At 52.0% G+C, this 20518-nt stretch overlaps 1 protein-coding gene across 4 annotated transcripts in view; it reads left to right on the forward strand.

Moving 5' to 3' along the window:
• LOC146829753 (class I histocompatibility antigen, Gogo-C*0203 alpha chain-like) overlaps positions 1–20518 on the forward strand; it is a 439978-nt gene that overhangs the window by 393661 nt on the left and 25799 nt on the right. The gene's annotated exons all lie outside the window — the stretch shown is intronic.

A 20518-nucleotide genomic window follows, 5' to 3' on the forward strand; every position in this document is an offset into this window, starting at 1 on the left:
GCTTCAGAGCACCACCTTTAGGCCTTTCAGGCCACTATGAATACAACCATACGCATGGCCCCCGGAGAGAGCTTCAATGCACCACCTTTAGGCCTTTCAGCCACTATGAATACAGCCATACGCATGGCCCCTGGAGAGAGCTTCATGGCACCACCTTTAGGGCTTTCAGCCACTATGAATACAACCATACGCATGGCCCCCGGAGAGAGCTTCATGGCACCACCTTTAGGGCTTTCAGCCACTATGAATACAACCATACGCATGGCCCCCGGAGAGAGCTTCATGGCACCACCTTTAGGGCTTTCAGCCACTATGAATACAGCCATACGCATGGCCCCCGGAGAGAGCTTCAATGCACCACCTTTAGGGCTTTCAGGCCTCGATGAATACAACCATACGCATGGCCCCTCAGAGAGCTTCAATGCACCGCCTTTAGGGCTTTCAGCCACTATGAAAACAACCATACGCATGGCCCCTGGAGAGAGCTTCAATGCACCACCTTTAGCGCTTTCAGGTCTCGATGAATACAACCATACGCATGGCCCCTGGAGAGAGCTTCAATGCACCACCTTTAGGGCTTTCAGGCCTCGATGAATACAACCATACGCATGGCCCCCGGAGAGAGCTTCAATGCACCACCTTTAGGGCTTTCAGCCACTTTGAACACAACCATACGCATGGCCCCCAGAGAGAGCTTCAGTGCACCACCTTTAGGGCTTTCAGCCACTATGAATACAACCATACACATGGCCCCTCAGAGAGCTTCAGTGCACCACCTTTAAGGCTTTCAGGCCTCGATGAATACAGCCATACGCATGGCCCCTCAGAGAGCTTCAATGCACCACCTTTAGGGCTTTCAGGCCTCGATGAATACAACCATACGCATGGCCCCTGTAGAGAGCTTCAGTGCACCACCCTTAGGCCTTTCAGGCCTCGATGAATACAACCAATCGTGGCCCCCGGAGAGAGCTTCATGGCACCACCTTTAGGCCTTTCAGGCCTCGATGAATACAACCATACGTGGCCCCTCAGAGAGCTTCAGTGCACCACCTTTAGGGCTTTCAGGCCACTATGAATACAACCATACGCATGGCCCCCGGAGAGAGCTTCAATGCACCACCTTTAGGGCTTTCAGGCCTCGATGAATACAACCATACGCATGGCCCCCGGAGAGAGCTTCAATGCACCACCTTTAGGCCTTTCAGGCCTCGATGAATACAACCATACGTGGCCCCTCAGAGAGCTTCAGTGCACCACCTTTAGGGCTTTCAGGCCACTATGAATACAACCATACGCATGGCCCCCGGAGAGAGCTTCAATGCACCACCTTTAGGGCTTTCAGGCCTCGATGAATACAACCATACGCATGGCCCCCGGAGAGAGCTTCAATGCACCACCTTTAGGGCTTTCAGGCCACTATGAATACAACCATACGTGGCCCCTCAGAGAGCTTCAGTGCACCACCTTTAGGGCTTTCAGACCACTATGAATACAGCCATACGCATGGCCCCCGGAGAGAGCTTCATGGCACCACCTTTAGGGCTTTCAGGCCTCGATGAATACAACCATACGCATGGCCCCTGGAGAGAGCTTCAATGCACCACCTTTAGGGCTTTCAGGCCTTGATGAATACAACCATACACATGGCCCCTCAGAGAGCTTCAATGCACCACCTTTAGGGCTTTCAGGCCTCGATGAATACAACCATACGCATGGCCCCTGTAGAGAGCTTCAGTGCACCACCTTTAGGGCTTTCAGGCCTCGATGAATACAACCATACGCATGGCCCCTGTAGAGAGCTTCAGTGCACCACCTTTAGGGCTTTCAGGCCTCGATGAATACAACCATACGCATGGCCCCCGGAGAGAGCTTCAGTGCACCACCTTTAGGGCTTTCAGGCCTTGATGAATACAACCATACGCATGGCCCCTGGGGAGAGCTTCAATGCACCACCTTTAGGGCTTTCAGGCCACTATGAATACAACCATACGTGGCCCCTCAGAGAGCTTCAGTGCACCACCTTTAGGGCTTTCAGGCCACTATGAATACAACCATACGTGGCCCCTCAGAGAGCTTCAGTGCACCACGTTTAGGGCTTTCAGGCCACGATGAATACAATCATACACATGGACCCCGGAGAGAGCTTCAGTGCACCACCTTTAGGGCTTACATGCCACTATGAATACAACCATACGCATGGCCCCTCAGAGAGCTTCAGTGCACCACCTTTAGGCCTTTCAGGCCACTATGAATACAACCATACGCATGGCTCCTAGGGAGAGCTTCAATGCACCGCCTTTAGGGCTTTCAGGCCACTATGAATACAACCATACGCATGGCCCCTCAGAGAGCTTCAGTGCACCACCTTTAGGCCTTTCAGGCCACTATGAATACAACCATACGCATGGCCCCTCAGAGAGCTTCAGTGCACCACCTTTAGGCCTTTCAGGCCACTATGAATACAACCATACACATGCCCCCTCAGAGAGCTTCAATGCACCACCTTTAGGGCTTTCAGGCCTTGATGAATACAACCATATGCATGGCCCCTGGTGAGAGCTTCAACGCACCACCTTTAGGGCTTTCAGGCCACTATGAATACAACCATACACATGGCCCCTCAGAGAGCTTCAATGCACCACCTTTAGGGCTTTCAGGCCACTATGAATACAACCATACGCATGGCCCCTGGAGAGAGCTTCAGAGCACCACCTTTAGGGCTTTCAGGCCACTATGAATACAACCATACGCATGGCCCCTGGAGAGAGCTTCAGAGCACCACCTTTAGGGCTTTCAGGCCTCGATGAATACAACCATACGCATGGCCCCCGGAGAGAGCTTCAATGCACCGCCTTTAGGGCTTTCAGGCCACTATGAATACAACCATACGCATGGCCCCTGGAGAGAGCTTCAGAGCACCACCTTTAGGGCTTTCAGGCCTCGTTGAATACAACCATACGCATGGCCCCTGGAGAGAGCTTCAGTTCACCACCTTTAGGGCTTTCAGGCCTCGATGAATACAACCATACGTGGCCCCTCAGAGAGCTTCAATGCACCACCTTTAGGGCTTTCAGCCACAATGAATACAACCATACACATGGCCCCCGGAGAGAGCTTCATGGCACCACCTTTAGGGCTTTCAGCCACTATGAATACAACCATACACATGGCCCCCGGAGAGAGCTTCAGAGCACCACCTTTAGGCCTTTCAGCCATAATGAATACAACCATACACATGGCCCCCGGAGAGAGCTTCAGAGCACCACCTTTAGGCCTTTCAGGCCTCGATGAATACAACCATACGTGGCCCCTCAGAGAGCTTCAATGCACCACCTTTAGGGCTTTCAGCCACTATGAATACAACCATATACATGGCCCCTGGAGAGAGCTTCAATGCACCACCTTTAGGGCTTTCAGCCACTATGAATACAACCATACACATGGCCCCTGGAGAGAGCTTCAGAGCACCACCTTTAGGCCTTTCAGGCCACTATGAATACAACCCTACGCATGGCCCCCGGAGAGAGCTTCAATGCACCACCTTTAGGCCTTTCAGCCACTATGAATACAACCATACGCATGGCCCCCGGAGAGAGCTTCATGGCACCACCTTTAGGGCTTTCAGCCACTATGAATACAACCATACGCATGGCCCCCGGAGAGAGCTTCATGGCACCACCTTTAGGGCTTTCAGCCACTATGAATACAGCCATACGCATGGCCCCCGGAGAGAGCTTCAATGCACCACCTTTAGGGCTTTCAGGCCTCGATGAATACAACCATACGCATGGCCCCTCAGAGAGCTTCAATGCACCGCCTTTAGGGCTTTCAGGCCACTATGAATACAACCATACGCATGGCCCCTGGAGAGAGCTTCAATGCACCACCTTTAGGGCTTTCAGCCACTATGAACACAACCATACGCATGGCCCCCAGAGAGAGCTTCAGTGCACCACCTTTAGGGCTTTCAGCCACTATGAATACAACCATACACATGGCCCCTCAGAGAGCTTCAGTGCACCACCTTTAAGGCTTTCAGGCCTCGATGAATACAGCCATACGCATGGCCCCTCAGAGAGCTTCAATGCACCACCTTTAGGGCTTTCAGGCCTCGATGAATACAACCATACGCATGGCCCCTGTAGAGAGCTTCAGTGCACCACCCTTAGGCCTTTCAGGCCTCGATGAATACAACCAATCGTGGCCCCCGGAGAGAGCTTCATGGCACCACCTTTAGGCCTTTCAGGCCTCGATGAATACAACCATACGTGGCCCCTCAGAGAGCTTCAGTGCACCACCTTTAGGGCTTTCAGGCCACTATGAATACAACCATACGCATGGCCCCCGGAGAGAGCTTCAATGCACCACCTTTAGGGCTTTCAGGCCTCGATGAATACAACCATACGCATGGCCCCCGGAGAGAGCTTCAATGCACCACCTTTAGGGCTTTCAGGCCACTATGAATACAACCATACGTGGCCCCTCAGAGAGCTTCAATGCACCACCTTTAGGGCTTTCAGGCCACTATGAATACAACCATACGCATGGCCCCTGGAGAGAGCTTCAGAGCACCACCTTTAGGGCTTTCAGGCCACTATGAATACAACCATACGCATGGCCCCTGGAGAGAGCTTCAGAGCACCACCTTTAGGGCTTTCAGGCCTTGATGAATACAACCATACGCATGGCCCCCGGAGAGTGCTTCAATGCACCGCCTTTAGGGCTTTCAGGCCACTATGAATACAACCATACGCATGGCCCCTGGAGAGAGCTTCAGAGCACCACCTTTAGGGCTTTCAGGCCTCGTTGAATACAACCATACGCATGGCCCCTGGAGAGAGCTTCAGTTCACCACCTTTAGGGCTTTCAGGCCTCGATGAATACAACCATACGTGGCCCCTCAGAGAGCTTCAATGCACCACCTTTAGGGCTTTCAGCCACTATGAATACAACCATACACATGGCCCCCGGAGAGAGCTTCATGGCACCACCTTTAGGGCTTTCAGCCACTATGAATACAACCATACACATGGCCCCCGGAGAGAGCTTCAGAGCACCACCTTTAGGCCTTTCAGCCATAATGAATACAACCATACACATGGCCCCCGGAGAGAGCTTCAGAGCACCACCTTTAGGCCTTTCAGGCCTCGATGAATACAACCATACGTGGCCCCTCAGAGAGCTTCAATGCACCACCTTTAGGGCTTTCAGCCACTATGAATACAACCATATACATGGCCCCTGGAGAGAGCTTCAATGCACCACCTTTAGGGCTTTCAGCCACTATGAATACAACCATACACATGGCCCCTGGAGAGAGCTTCAGAGCACCACCTTTAGGCCTTTCAGGCCACTATGAATACAACCATACGCATGGCCCCCGGAGAGAGCTTCAATGCACCACCTTTAGGCCTTTCAGCCACTATGAATACAACCATACGCATGGCCCCCGGAGAGAGCTTCATGGCACCACCTTTAGGGCTTTCAGCCACTATGAATACAACCATACGCATGGCCCCCGGAGAGAGCTTCATGGCACCACCTTTAGGGCTTTCAGCCACTATGAATACAGCCATACGCATGGCCCCCGGAGAGAGCTTCAATGCACCACCTTTAGGGCTTTCAGGCCTCGATGAATACAACCATACGCATGGCCCCTCAGAGAGCTTCAATGCACCGCCTTTAGGGCTTTCAGGCCACTATGAATACAACCATACGCATGGCCCCTGGAGAGAGCTTCAATGCACCACCTTTAGGGCTTTCAGCCACTATGAACACAACCATACGCATGGCCCCCAGAGAGAGCTTCAGTGCACCACCTTTAGGGCTTTCAGCCACTATGAATACAACCATACACATGGCCCCTCAGAGAGCTTCAGTGCACCACCTTTAAGGCTTTCAGGCCTCGATGAATACAGCCATACGCATGGCCCCTCAGAGAGCTTCAATGCACCACCTTTAGGGCTTTCAGGCCTCGATGAATACAACCATACGCATGGCCCCTGTAGAGAGCTTCAGTGCACCACCCTTAGGCCTTTCAGGCCTCGATGAATACAACCAATCGTGGCCCCCGGAGAGAGCTTCATGGCACCACCTTTAGGCCTTTCAGGCCTCGATGAATACAACCATACGTGGCCCCTCAGAGAGCTTCAGTGCACCACCTTTAGGGCTTTCAGGCCACTATGAATACAACCATACGCATGGCCCCCGGAGAGAGCTTCAATGCACCACCTTTAGGGCTTTCAGGCCTCGATGAATACAACCATACGCATGGCCCCCGGAGAGAGCTTCAATGCACCACCTTTAGGGCTTTCAGGCCACTATGAATACAACCATACGTGGCCCCTCAGAGAGCTTCAGTGCACCACCTTTAGGGCTTTCAGACCACTATGAATACAGCCATACGCATGGCCCCCGGAGAGAGCTTCATGGCACCACCTTTAGGGCTTTCAGGCCTCGATGAATACAACCATACGCATGGCCCCTGGAGAGAGCTTCAATGCACCACCTTTAGGGCTTTCAGGCCTTGATGAATACAACCATACACATGGCCCCTCAGAGAGCTTCAATGCACCACCTTTAGGGCTTTCAGGCCTCGATGAATACAACCATACGCATGGCCCCTGTAGAGAGCTTCAGTGCACCACCTTTAGGGCTTTCAGGCCTCGATGAATACAACCATACGCATGGCCCCTGTAGAGAGCTTCAGTGCACCACCTTTAGGGCTTTCAGGCCTCGATGAATACAACCATACGCATGGCCCCCGGAGAGAGCTTCAGTGCACCACTTTTAGGGCTTTCAGGCCTTGATGAATACAACCATACGCATGGCCCCCGGAGAGAGCTTCAATGCACCACCTTTAGGGCTTTCAGGCCTCGATGAATACAGCCATACGCATGGCCCCTCAGAGAGCTTCAGTGCACCACCTTTAGGGCTTTCAGGCCACTATGAATACAACCATACGTGGCCCCTCAGAGAGCTTCAGTGCACCACCTTTAGGGCTTTCAGGCCTCGATGAATACAACCATACACATGGCTTCTAGGGAGAGCTTCAATGCACCACCTTTAGGGCTTTCAGGCCTCGATGAATACAACCATACACATGGCCCCCGGAGAGAGCTTCAATGCACCACCTTTAGGGCTTTCAGGCCACATTGAATACAACCATACGCATGGCCCCCGGAGAGCGCTTCAGTGCACCACCTTTAGGGCTTTCAGCCACTATGAATACAACCATACACATGGCCCCTGGAGAGAGCTTCAATGCACCACCTTTAGGGTTTTCAGGCCACGATGAATACAACCATACGCATGGCCCCCGGAGAGAGCTTCAATGCACCACCTTTAGGGCTTTCAGGCCACTATGAATACAACCATACGTGGCCCCTCAGAGAGCTTTAGTGCACCACCTTTAGGGCTTTCAGCCACTATGAATACAACCATACGCATGGCCCCTCAGAGAGCTTCAGTGCACCACCTTTAGGACTTTCAGGCCACGATGAATACAACCATACGCATGGCCCCCGGAGAGAGCTTCAGTGCACCACCTTTAGGGCTTTCAGCCACTATGAATACAACCATACGCATGGCCACTGGAGAGAGCTTCAATGCACCACCTTTAGGGCTTTCAGGCCACTATGAACACAACCATACGCATGGCCCCCGGAGAGAGCTTCAATGCACCACCTTTAGGGTTTTCAGTCATAATGAATACAACCATACGCATGGCCCCTCAGAGAGCTTCATGGCACCGCCTTTAGGGCTTTCAGCCACTATGAATACAACCATACGCATGGCCCCCGGAGAGAGCTTTAGTGCACAACCTTTAGGGCTTTCAGGCCACGATGAATACAACCATACGCATGGCCCCTCCGAGAGCTTCACGGCAGCACCTTTAGGGCTTTCAGGCCTCTATGAATACAACCATACACATGCCCCCTCAGAGAGCTTCAATGCACCACCTTTAGGGCTTTCAGGCCTCTATGAATACAACCATACACATGGCCCCTCAGAGAGCTTCACGGCACCACCTTTAGGGCTTTCAGCCATAATGAATACAACCATACACATGGCCCCTCAGAGAGCTTCAATGCACCACCTTTAGGCCTTTCAGCCACTATGAATACAGCCATACGCATGGCCCCCGGAGAGAGCTTCAATGCACCACCTTTAGGGCTTTCAGCCACTATGAATACAACCATACGCATGGCCCCCGGAGAGAGCTTCAATGCACCACCTTTAGGGCTTTCAGGCCTCGATGAATACAACCATACGCATGGCTCCTGGGGAGAGCTTCAGTGCACCACCTTTAGGGCTTACAGCCACTATGAATACAACCATACGCATGGCCCCCGGAGAGAGCTTCAGTGCACCACCTTTAGGGCTTTCAGGCCTCGATGAATACAACCATACGCATGGCTCCTGGGGAGAGCTTCAGTGCACCACCTTTAGGGCTTTCAGCCACTATGAATACAACCAATCGTGGCCCCCGGAGAGAGCTCCAATGCAGGCCTTTCAGGCCATCATGAATACAACTGCATGGCCCCTGGAGAATGCAGAACTCACAACTGTGCTTGAAATGTTTTTGGCCCCCACTACCCCAACTTAGGGTGGGGAAACGCGGTGACTTCCTGATGCTGTTGGCGGTGGCCCCTTCTTCCTGGAGTCCCCACAAGGGGAGAAATAACGAGAAATGCAGTCACAATGATCCGGGCCCGCAGGGTTTTTATGGGGCTGCTGCAAGTGCAGGGAATAAGATAGTATTGGTTCTCCCGCTGAGACACGATGAACCGCAACGCTTTCTCTTTTGTGTTTTTCTTAGCTTTTTTTGGGGGGGTGCCTTGTCCCAGCCAGGCACCCCACACTTTTCCACATCTGGGGCGGCCCAGGGAGCCCACCCCTGGCCTCCCCAGCCTGCTCCCCATCTGGGCATAACTCCTCCATGCTGCCATGGGAGCCGGCAAGGTGTCTCTGCCTGTCCGCCCATGCGGGCATGCGTTGGGGTCCGTGGCCACCTCCTGCTCCCCCAGACACGGGCATGGGGAGCAGGGTGGCTGGCCACGGCTGGGAGGCAGGTGCTACAGAGCTCCCCCCATAAAATATTTTTGGTGTGCATTTGTTTTGTGGTTTTATATAGCACAAACTTGATTCGAAGGTATTGGAGTGCTTTACATAAGCACTAGTTACATTACATAAGGACACATTCATTTTTGGTAGGCACGGGGAGATTAAGTGATTTGTCCAGAATCCAAGGATGTTGAGCCCATGCTGAGACTCGAACCTGGTTCCCCAGTTCTAAAGTCAGCAGCTCCGGCAGTTACGTCACATCCTCTCCCTGAATTCAGCATCCAGGGGATGGGGTCCCGGCCCCTGTAATAGAGCATGCTCTGCGGATGGGGTCCCTGGCCAGGCAGAGAAGTCAGGGGAGGGGGCCTCACGCACAGCCCCTCCCTGGGGGCAATACTAATAAAATCACTTGCGTCGACCACTGGTCCCTGGCCCACCCCGGGGCATTTTCCAGTCGAGGCAGCGCAGCTTCACACGCTCCATCCGAGAAACGGTCAAAGGTCGCCAAACTTTACAATGAGATAAAGCAGGTCCCCTTTGGTCGATTGGACGATCTTGGGCGCATTGTACTCTTGGGGACGAGCTCTATTCGCCAGGGGCAGCGACCCTCCTCACTCTGCAGGATCAAAGCAGTGAAGCCCTCAAGGAGCTGGTTCTCCTGGCTTCCCACGCCATCTGTCCTCCTGATCTTGTTTTCTGCACACAAAAGTCTACGGTTTTCCCACAACTGGTCCTCAGGGGGCTTAAGGGGATGAGCCTCACCAGCCCTGGGGAGACCCACTGGTCCTGGGGTCAGCTGGGCAGAGCACTCAGTCCTGAGTGAGGGTCTGGGGGTCCCTCCTTCCGGTTCTCCATGGCGGTCCCAGGATCCAGCAGCAAAGTGTAGAAAAGTCCACAGGCAAGAGAGAGTCTCCACCTTGTGCACAAGTTTTTAAATGGGAGAGGAAGGTTCCAGAAGTCAGACACTCCTGGCCAATCCTAGGGTGCCATGTCACCTCTCCACCCCTGTCCCAACCCTCCTGCACAGCATGCTGGGACAGTTCAAAATGGCATTATACAGGAGTCACTGGTCACATCAGCTTCTGGGGTCTCCGCTCCACCCCTCGCTGACCACTGCCAGGGACTGGCACACAAGAAGTTCAAAAAAAGCCCTTCTTCTGGGTAGGCTGCAGTTGTCTAGGCACTCTCCTTTGTTCAGTAGGCTTGGGCAGGCCCATCCCTGGTGCAGTGTGACAGCTGATTGATTGATGCCGATCATTTCGCGCCATCCCTTTCCTCCTCAGGAGCTGGGTGAAGTACTGTTAATTGCTCTCTTTGTGTGGAGAGGCCTTTGTTCCTACTGCTGGAGAGAAATGTAATTAACTGGACATAGCAGGGTGACAAAAATACTGGCCTCTGATCCAGAGAAATATGAAAACTCTGGATGACCCATAAAGTGCACAAATATCATTTTTTGAAGTTACATAATTGATTTTTCCGCACAGTTTGCACTCCAATTAAGGATGTCAATGATCTCTGTAGGCCAAAGGGGAGCGGAACAGCACTCCGAGGCAGTTCTCTCCCTATGTGTATAATGGAGTTTCACTATAGACAAAACAGTATATCACACTGACTTCTCCTATTAGTCTACACTAACCTTATAAGGCCTATCCCAGGTGACTAACCATGTAGAGTCCCCATTGCACCAGGCTACCTGTGCGCATTTACCAGGCTGTGCACAACAGTAGACTCACTTGTGTGCACACTTGCTCATGTGTAATCAGCCAAGTGCCAGTTACCCTTGCTGCTTCGCAGTGGCCTTATCTTAAAGGCCGACACTGGTGGTAGACACGTGCAGTCAGTTTGCTTTGTGATTACTGTGGGTGAGACACGTAGTGCGACTGTGGCACCCCGTCTTAGGCACTTTGTGACACAGTGGGTTGGAGAAGGGAGCCCGGGGCTTGCCCCCAGGACCAGTGGGAGCTCTATCCATGTCAGCCCTTCTGAACATGAACATGCAGGGGAGACCTCCCGGTGCCTGCGGGACCCCATCCTGGGCACTTTGTGACATGGTAGGCTGGAAGGGGGAGTCCAGGGCCCGGTCAGAACGTCTGAACCCAGACAAGCAGGGGAGATCCCAAGTTTCCTTTGGGACCCTGTGCCGGGTACTTTGCAACATGGTGGGCCAGAGAAGGGTGACCGGGCCTTCCAACCCAGGGCCTGTTGTATTTCTGGTCACATCTTCTGAACTCGGACGAGCAGGGTAGACCTCGTCTGGGACACTTTACGGCACGGCAGGCCAGGTGTTTCTACTAGAGGCCAGCAGGAGCCTCTAGTAGACCTAGGGCCCAGTTAGAGCTGAACCAGGATAAGCAGGGGAGATGTTCCAGTGCCTGCAGGGCCCATCCCCTGCACTTTGCGATGCGTCAGGCTGGATAAGGGAGCCCAGGGCTGGGCGCTTCCACCCCAGGGCCAGCCGGACCTCTAACTCTGTCAGAACTTCTTATCCTGGGTAAGCAGGGGTGGCTTTTCTGTGCCTGTGGATCTCTTCCTGGGTCCTCACCCAGGGCCTTTTAGAACAATATACATTCTTGTAATTCATGCACACTGAGTGACAGAGGGGGATATTGAAGAGAATGTATCTGGTCTCTTGGAGCCCTGACTGAGTCTGAAGCTTCAAATGAGCCCTCAGTGGAACTTCCAGAGAAGCTCGAAATTCTGAACACTGATTCATGTGCAGGTGATGACTTTAGGTATTTTAAGTATAAAATGTCAGCAGTGACGCTCGAATAGCACATGTTGACCCACACATGTATGCATGGTATATGACCCTGATTTAAATTACACCCAGGCCTACTACAGGCCCCGAGTAACCGAGTACCCACAAAGGGACTTGTTCAGCCCGGAGTCTTCCATGAAAGAAATGTTCTGTAAACTTCCTGTTCAATGTCACTGATGAGCCTAAAACGTTTGAAAGAGTAAAGTATTGGGGCGCATGTGAGTTCCAAGGGCCAGATCTCAAACTGTTGTAGAGAGTACATGAGGCCCGAGTGCCTTTTTAGATGCATTTCTTCCAGATTGTCAAGGGGCACTCTCTGATAGGCCCATTCGGGGTCGTTTGGCTTTACCTCCCTAATTTATTACTCAAGCCGTGTACATTCTTGAAGCCGTGTCCCTGTGCATAGTCGGTAACAGGAGAATGATACTGTGTGCCCCTGAAGAACCGCAGAGGTGCAGGTGGCAAGTACTATGTGTGACCTTGTGCAACCTGAAGCTGCCTTAACCGCGGTTTACAACCGCTATGCTCCCTTCAAGATAATTACATTAGGCTGGCGCATTTCACAATTCTACGTGAATCTGCAGATCTCATGGCTTGTATCAGGCCTTAGCCTTGAAGCAGATGTGTCCATGAGAATCCCTCTGTGAATCTACACTCGCTCTGTACTCCTCACAAAGCAGTGGGCGCATCTGGATCATATTCGAGTAGGTAAAAAGCTTTAAACTGGACTATGGTGATGCACTGTGGCAGGAAATGGAAGCGTGGGCATGCGCCGCGCTGCTTTTGTGGTTTACTTGTTGTAGGAAGCTGGCTCTGCATGAAACATTGCCACAAGGTGGTAATACCGTGCACAGAGTCGAAGGGTTCCCCAAAAGTGTGCAGGGCTCAATTTAAAACCCAAAGTGCTCTATTAGTGGTAGTGTGGGCAAGCAGCCTTAGACCTAACACAGAGGTGTAAGACCTTTATTGCACAATATTGACCAATAATGGACACACGACTCAAGAAGGAGATCCAGACCAATTTTAGCAAAAATATACTTGTGTATTTTATTTTAAGACCAAGGTCAAAGTATGTTTTAAAAGAAAAATATTTTGCACTTTCAAAAGTCAACACTATTACATATTTTCGAAGCAGTTCAATGTTATCCTAGGGGGAAAACAATAGTGTGGTTTAACAGGTAAGTACCACACTTACAAATCCAGTCTTCCGGCCCAAAGGTCAGCAAGGAGCAGAAGAGAACCAAAACTGCACCACCAGCCGCCCGGGGCGGCTGGGTGCAAAGGTCAAAGTCAATGCTTTTCAATGGAGACTGGGGGTGCCTGGCACCACACTTCTTGTAGGTAGGTGGATCGGTTGCAGGGTCCAAGCTTTGGGGGTTAACACACTCACGGGGGCAACAACGCAGCACCAAACATACACCACCTGCGGCACAGGGGCAGGGAGGTGCAGGATGCACAATCAGCATGGGGTGCCAGATGCTTTATAGTACAGTTTCTTCTTTTGGCAAACATGCTGCAGACGTCGCACCGGAGGTTGCAAGAGGGAGACCAGCAACAGCAGAGGTAAGTAGTAATGTAGGGGGTTGCAGGGGCACAGTCAGTTCAGCTCACCAAGGCCCAGGGGCTTCGGGTGCAGGGATGCCTTTCGACGTCAAAATCTTCTTACTGGAGCCGGCCGCAGTCGGGGAGCTTCCGGATTCAGATTGCAGGCGTCGTTGCGGAGGTCAGGAGCAGTCGCTGGACTTGAGGTCAGGATTGCTGACAAGACTTCACTGGGCGGGTGGGCCGCTCAGACTCGGACTGTGGACATCGGGTGTAGAGTGGGCAGGGATCGCGGTTCCAGCTGGATCCGATGCCTTAGTCATTTTCTTCTGAACAGGTCCACTGTCCACGGAAGATTGTAGTCTTTATCGAAGGCAGCAGTCCTCCCAGGGTTTTCAGAGGCCGCTGCCTGCACGACAGGTTCGCAGAAGCTGGAGACATGCCAGTAGAGCTGGGGCCAAGGCAGTAGTCTTCTTCAGTCTTCTCTGCAGCGATGTCCTCTTTCTTTTTACATCGTCACAGATCTAGTTTCTAGTTCTGGCTGAGCCACCTAAATACTAAATATGGGGTGTTTTAGGGGAGTAGCAGGTAGGGCCAATAGGCACTTTACCTGTGGTGACTGCACCCTCTATTATGCCTGGTTGAAGGGGTCTCCCCATCTTCAAGATGGTGGGGACTGGAAGATGTGCTTCACCTCGCCTCCCCCACGTTCGGGGTGGAGACGGCAGCAGTGGGTACACCTCCTATTCTTCTAGGTTTACCAACCGGATTCCCCACCCAAAGGGGGGGTGTAAACCGGCATCTGCTGCCAGCAGCAGAGGCTGTGGGTCACATTACAAAGGCTTCAGGCCTTTGAAGCATCCCCTTCGAGCACTGGCCCATCCTGATGGAGGAGGTGTGACACTTCCGCCCAGGATGTGCATTGTTTCTGGTCCCAGAGAGAGGCTGTCCACCCAGGGGTCCAGAAACATGTTTGGTGGTGGCAGAGACCACACCTGGGTCGGTAGGTTTTCAGGGGGCACCTCTGAGGTGCTCTCTGCGTACATGGTACAAGAAATCTCACATTGGCATCAGTGTGGATTCATTGAGAGGAGTAGTTTGGCACCAAACACTGCTTTGTTCAGTGAAGGCGTCCTGGTGCTGTGGAACTTGTCTTGTCGATTTTCCAGCCCATGTACTCTTTATGGCTTCACTGACACTTACGAAATTAACCCCTTCCCTGCGGGGGTAATTCCCCCATGGTGCGGGGGGGCCGTGGCACCGCTGTGCTCGTGACGAGCTCAGCTCGTCATGACTCACAGTGGAGCTGTGCTCATGACGAGCTGAACTCGTCACGACCCCGCCCACTGATGAATTCTCCCGCACAGGCGGGGAATTTATCGCGCGTGGGCGGGCCGCGGCCGTTATGACGAGCTCAGCTCGTCATGAGCACAGCTCCACTGTGACTCATGACGAGCTGAGCATGGAAGGGGTTAAGGAATGGACCCTAATATTGTCGGGCATATATTGCAGATTCGCTCTTGTAGGAAGGTAGGATCTGACTGCATGGTTACCCGCACTTTTTCCTGGTGTTTTGCTGGGTTTTGACTAGTCTGACTGGGATCCTGCTAATCAGGACCCCAGCCTATCTGCTTTCTCCCTTAAATTGGTAAGCCTGTACTTTAGGTACACTCAGGATTGGATTCTGGGGTACCCCTATCAGTCCCTAGTATATGGTACACAGGTACCAAGAGCCTAGGTACCCCCAGAGGCCTCTCAGGGGCTGCAGCATGTATTATGCCACCCCTAAGAGACCACTCAAACTGACACCAACAGATTGCTACTGCAAACTGTGTAAGCTGGTGCTTGCACCACTTACTCAGATATAGTATCCCTCTATCTGTACATATATCACTACACTTAAAACAGATCAGCCACCCCTATGGCAGGCCTTAACGATCCTGAAGGCAGGGTGCTGGGTTTTATGTGAGAAGGTGCCCCTTCATGAGTAGGGCCCCTCTGCAGCGTTCGGAGTCCATGTACATGTCATTCAAGGTTTTTTAATTTATAGACCACCGGGTCCTATCTCCCAGTTTGTATATAGCCTCAGGGAACAAGCAATACAACCGGCACTCTGGTACTCTAAAGTGTTGGTGTTGGGAGACATGAACCTACTCTTTGATGATATGGCTAGTTCTGCAGCGCAAGAGCTTTGTCAGGAATTAGCCGCGTTACAGTTGGTGTTGCAATCTTCCCTCCCGACCCACCAACGGGGCCACTTATTCGACCCAGTCTTCGCTAATTGGGGGGATCTAATAATTGAAAGCCCTAATGCAGTCCCGTGGACAGATCATTACCTGATCCCTTTTAGCACTATGATACCTAAGACCCCATTCCTGAAGTTGTCATGCGAAGGGAGACTGCAGAGGAAATGGGCTAGGTTCTCAGCAGTGAGTTTCAATCATGCCCTTCAGCAGTGGGGGCAACCAGGGGGAAAGGATATTGAAACTGCCTGTAGCGCTCTAGATGAATGGATTACTGAGGCGCTAGACAGAGTAGCCCCGTGGCCATCTAGCGCACCGAGGAGACAGTAAAAATCTGCCCCTTGGTTTAATGAAGAACTCAGGAGAGCCAAAACTTTGGGCAAGCATTTAGAAGAATATGGAGGAAAGAGTTTTCAGAGAATAGGAAGACCGACTATAGAACTAGTCTAAAACACTACCACTCAATCATAAGGAAAACTCGCGTCGTCTACTGCAACACAAGGATAGAGCAAGCTGAAAATTCTTCCAGAGAACTGTTCGTAATTTTTAAGGACATATCATCACTTGCCAGAACTACGGTTCCCAAAAGCAGCTCGGTGGAGTCTTGCAATCTGATTGCAGACTTCTTCGCAGAGAAGGTATCAATAATTTATACCACCTTCCCGGATGAGGCACCCAATGGGAGCTCGGAGAGGATGAGGCTGTTTAACACGGAGGAGGCACACTGCCTCTCCAGATTTAACCTCCCCTCCTATGATGACCTTAAAACTATGGCCCTACGTGTTAAATCCAGGTCACCAAGGGACCCTACGACACACGGGAGAGCATGGAGAGCATGGAGATCTTAGTACCCTATATCAGGCATCTCCTTAAACTGTCTTTTGAATCAGGGGTGGTCCCAAAAAGGTGGAAAGAGGCGGTTGTCATCCCCATCAAGAAAAAGCCGGGTGTGAGTGCGAGCCAGTTGGAGAACTTTCGTCCAGTCTCACTCTTGCCATATTTTGCTAAAATAGCCGAAAAAATGGTCAACACTCAACTGACAACGCACATTACTCAACACAGTTTACGGCACCCCGCACACTCAGGTTTCCGGGCAACGTGCTCTTCTGAGTCAGCACTGCATCTGTCAACAGAAACCATTCGCAGACACGTAGACGAACGTCAGGCGGTGGCTTTGGTCCTGTTGGACCTCAGCGCCGCATTTGACACCGTCGCCCACCCACTGCTCCTACAGCGCCCCAAGAAAGGAGGGCTGGAGAAACTGTCCTGGGAGTGGCTGGGATCCTTCTTACAGGATCGAAGCTTTCAGGTGTCCCAACGACCGTATTATTCTAAAAGCATTGTGCTGGCTCAAGGGGTCCCCCAGGGCTCTATACTAAGCCCCACTCTTTTTAATCTATATATGGCCCCTCTGGCAGACATTATGAAATACGGCATTAGTGTTGTCATATGCGGACGATGCGCAATTGGTGGTATCACTATCTCAAACCCATGAAGAGGCAGCCACCAATTTCTCCACCTGTCCACAGGAGCTGGCAGTCTGGATGTCAAGTAACTGTTTAAAGTTAAATGGCAGCAAGACAGAGGTTCTAATCGTGGGTAAGGCTCCCTCGATATGGTCCTCGGCGTGGTGGCCGCAGACCCTAGGCCCCACCCCCTCCCCCAGTAACCAGGTTAAGATCTTGGGGATGTGGCTGGACTCTAAGCTTTCCTTTGATTACCACACCAGAACTGTGGCCGGGAAGTGCTTCGGAATAATGAAAGGCCTTCGGAAGATCTTAGATGTGCTTCCCGTGGCAGCCAGGAAAACTCTAGTCCTTGCGTTGGTAACTTCCCGCTTGGACTACGGGAATGCGTTATACCTAGGAGCTAGCGGTAAGTGTGTGCAGAGACTCCAATGCATTCAGAACGCGGCAGCTCGCCTTGTCCTGATGCTGCCCAGGAGAGCTCCCTCCAGGAATGCCTTCGCTGTCCTACACTGGCTATCGGTGAAGGAGAGAATTTTTTTTAAAGCCCTATGTGTCAGTCACCGCTTTCTGCAGGGAAACGGACCTCGCTATCTACACAGTCTAATGTCCTTCTACACTCGTACCCGGGCCTTGAGGTCCCGGGGGACGGCACAGGTTAAGATTCCAGTTATTAAAAAAGTGAGAATGGGTGGTCGATCTTTCCGCTACCTAGCCGCTAAACACTGGAATGGCCTCCCTCGCGCTCTTCGGTTAGAACCGTCGGAAAGGCTCTTTTCGAAAAAAACATATAACGTCATCTCTTAAGATATCTCATGTTACTGCAACAGATGGGCTGCAGCGCTGGGACACGCTTGCCAGTGTAACCATGCACTTGATAAGCTTACTTATTATTATTATTTCTTTGGGCTGTCTGTGATGCAGCCATACATATATGTTTAAGTGCCTTATAACCGCGCGGTAAATGCTAACGGCTGCTCAGAAACAAGTTGTGTTTGGTGTCAAACACCTTGGAATCATACCTCCACACCGTAACTGGTGTGGAAGGTATGATTCCTCCCTTCCACAAAGACATGCTTGGGTCACCGGTCTGCCCGGTACCAGCTTTCTTAGCCTGGGCAGCACAAAATGGACGCTGCCTGCCACAGACACATTTCTGCCCCCCTGCTGCTGAGCCAAGCTTGAGCAGAGAAAGGCATGACAAAAGGCATCCTGTCACAGGGAGGTGTGACCACCTCCCAGACAGGGTTTAGTGTATTGGGGCTGGGTGGGTGCACTCTGAGAATGCCAGATAGTCTGCACTGTGGACACATTTGGTGTCCCTGTGCATAGTCCAGTTCAAACCAGTTTTGGGAGCCAGTGGCTCCTGCTCTGGCGTGAAACTGGACAAAGGACATGGGTGTAGCCGCCCCTCTTTCCTGCCCCTCCCTTAGGAGGGAACCCTGAATCTGTCCTACCCCTTCCCGTGGGTATAAAATGGGTTACCTGGCTACAGGACTCTGGATTTTACCTGGACAAGATTCTGCTACAGAAGAGACCAAGTACTCCGACTGTCTGCATGACACTGGGCGACTGAAGAATCTCCCTTGTAGTAAAGGAGTTACTCCCCTGCTGAAGCAGGCACTTTAAGCGCAACTGACCGGCTTGCATCTCCTGAGCTCCTGAGGACACTGAAGATTTCTGCAACACAGGAGGTGGGTTTCTGAAGGTCTCTGAGGTCGATCTGCCCTTCCAGCGAAGCTGAGGCCAGTATCCCTCGTGGAGACCTCGTGACCCGAACCACTGTGTACCGCGTTCATTTGCAACTGCACATACTTACCAGCATTCCCTGAAGTTGTGCATTGGACTCCATGTAGTCCTGACCCGAGCAATATTTCCACTGAAGATCTCCAGCCTCCTCGCACCGTGTGCTCCGTGGGCTGGTACTTCGTAATCCTGCTTGAGGTCTCCTCACGAACCCTGGTCCGTTGGCCTGTGGGTCCTGGCGAGGGTCACCATGTGATTTCTTGGGCTTACCTGGTTGCTCCAGACGTGCCCTGACTCTCCATTGCTTGGAGAGTCCCCTGGACCTTGCTGGTCCAAACCGTAACCTGTTTCCTCTATCTGCGTGGGTTGCAGCTGCCAAGGCTTGTTGGTGCTCCAGCCAGACACCGACCCCTCAGCACTCGTCATCCTTCGTGGGTCAGCTCACCTCCAAACTTTGGTCATCCTCGACGTCTCCTGGTCCTCGTGGCTGAAGAGTCAAGCAGCACCTCATCTCACCTGAAGCATCCGACATCGGTGGGCCATTGCCTGCTGAGCCCCTGGTCAGGTGAAGTGACCCAGACTCTGTCCCCTATGCTTTCAGGTTCCTCTCACCTCGAATCCAGGCTTGGGTTCCACCGGACACTTTCCACTTCCACGGCAGCAGTACTTCTTCTCAGCACGCCATTGAAAACGACAGAGGTTTCCGACACCACTTGAGCCCTATGCACCCGGCTCCTCTGGGATAGGTAACTCGGGTAACTTGGTTTCCACAGGTGAGTTGGCCTTAGAACCTCCTAATCCTCGATTATCTTGCTTGAAGTCCTCTCCAAAGTGTCCTTTACTTGTAAAACTTTAACCGTGACTTTCCCATAGAGTTGTACAGAGTCCGCGTCATGTTTTCACACTGCACCTGTCCTCCGTGGGGTCTCAATCTACTCACCTGGGGTGGTTCCTTGGGGTCCCAGTGATTCTACGTGCTCTATGTACTTTGTCTATTGAAGTTGTGATTGTTATACCATTTTTTTAGTATATGGTTCGGTCTCCCCCGGGAGCCCGCTGTGTATTGTGCTACTTACAACTGTTCTATTGAAATTTTATTTATACAAACACTTTGTGGTTCGCCTTTCATTTGGTCATTCAGGAGGTGATATTCTGGTAAAACAAGCTGCTTTACATTCCTTCAAGATTAGGCCTGAAGGCTGCTCTCCATAGCTACCACTAGGATAGCTTGCTAAAGGTTATCTTTGACCTCATACATCATGAGGGTCGTGTGGACTGGTACAGGGTGCTCACTTTAATTAGTGGACAGCATATACCAGGCCAACTTCTCACAGCTCTTACCTGTGGTATAGTACACCCTGCTAGAGGGGTGACTTTCCTATACCTTCAGGCAGTGCTGGCTGGCATAGCAACCAGGCAGGGTGCCATGTCGACTTTGTAGTTTTCTACCTCACAGGGGCATGCAAGCTGAAAGGGCAGTGACATGGTCCTAGTGAGGTGCGTCCCATGGGACGCTCTTCAGCTCCCAGGCCCAACGTAGTCAGAGCACCACTTACTAAGAACGTACAGGGGCAGAAGTACCAATTGTGGATATATTTTGGGGAAGAAGCACTGGCACAGGGCACCTGGTTGGCAGGGAGCTTGTGCATTTCAATTGAAACTACATCAAAACCATGCAAAAAGCGGGGGCTAACCAT

This window comes from Triturus cristatus, chromosome 5_2 (genome assembly GCF_964204655.1).
Source record: "Triturus cristatus chromosome 5_2, aTriCri1.1, whole genome shotgun sequence".
NCBI lineage: Eukaryota > Metazoa > Chordata > Amphibia > Caudata > Salamandridae > Triturus > Triturus cristatus.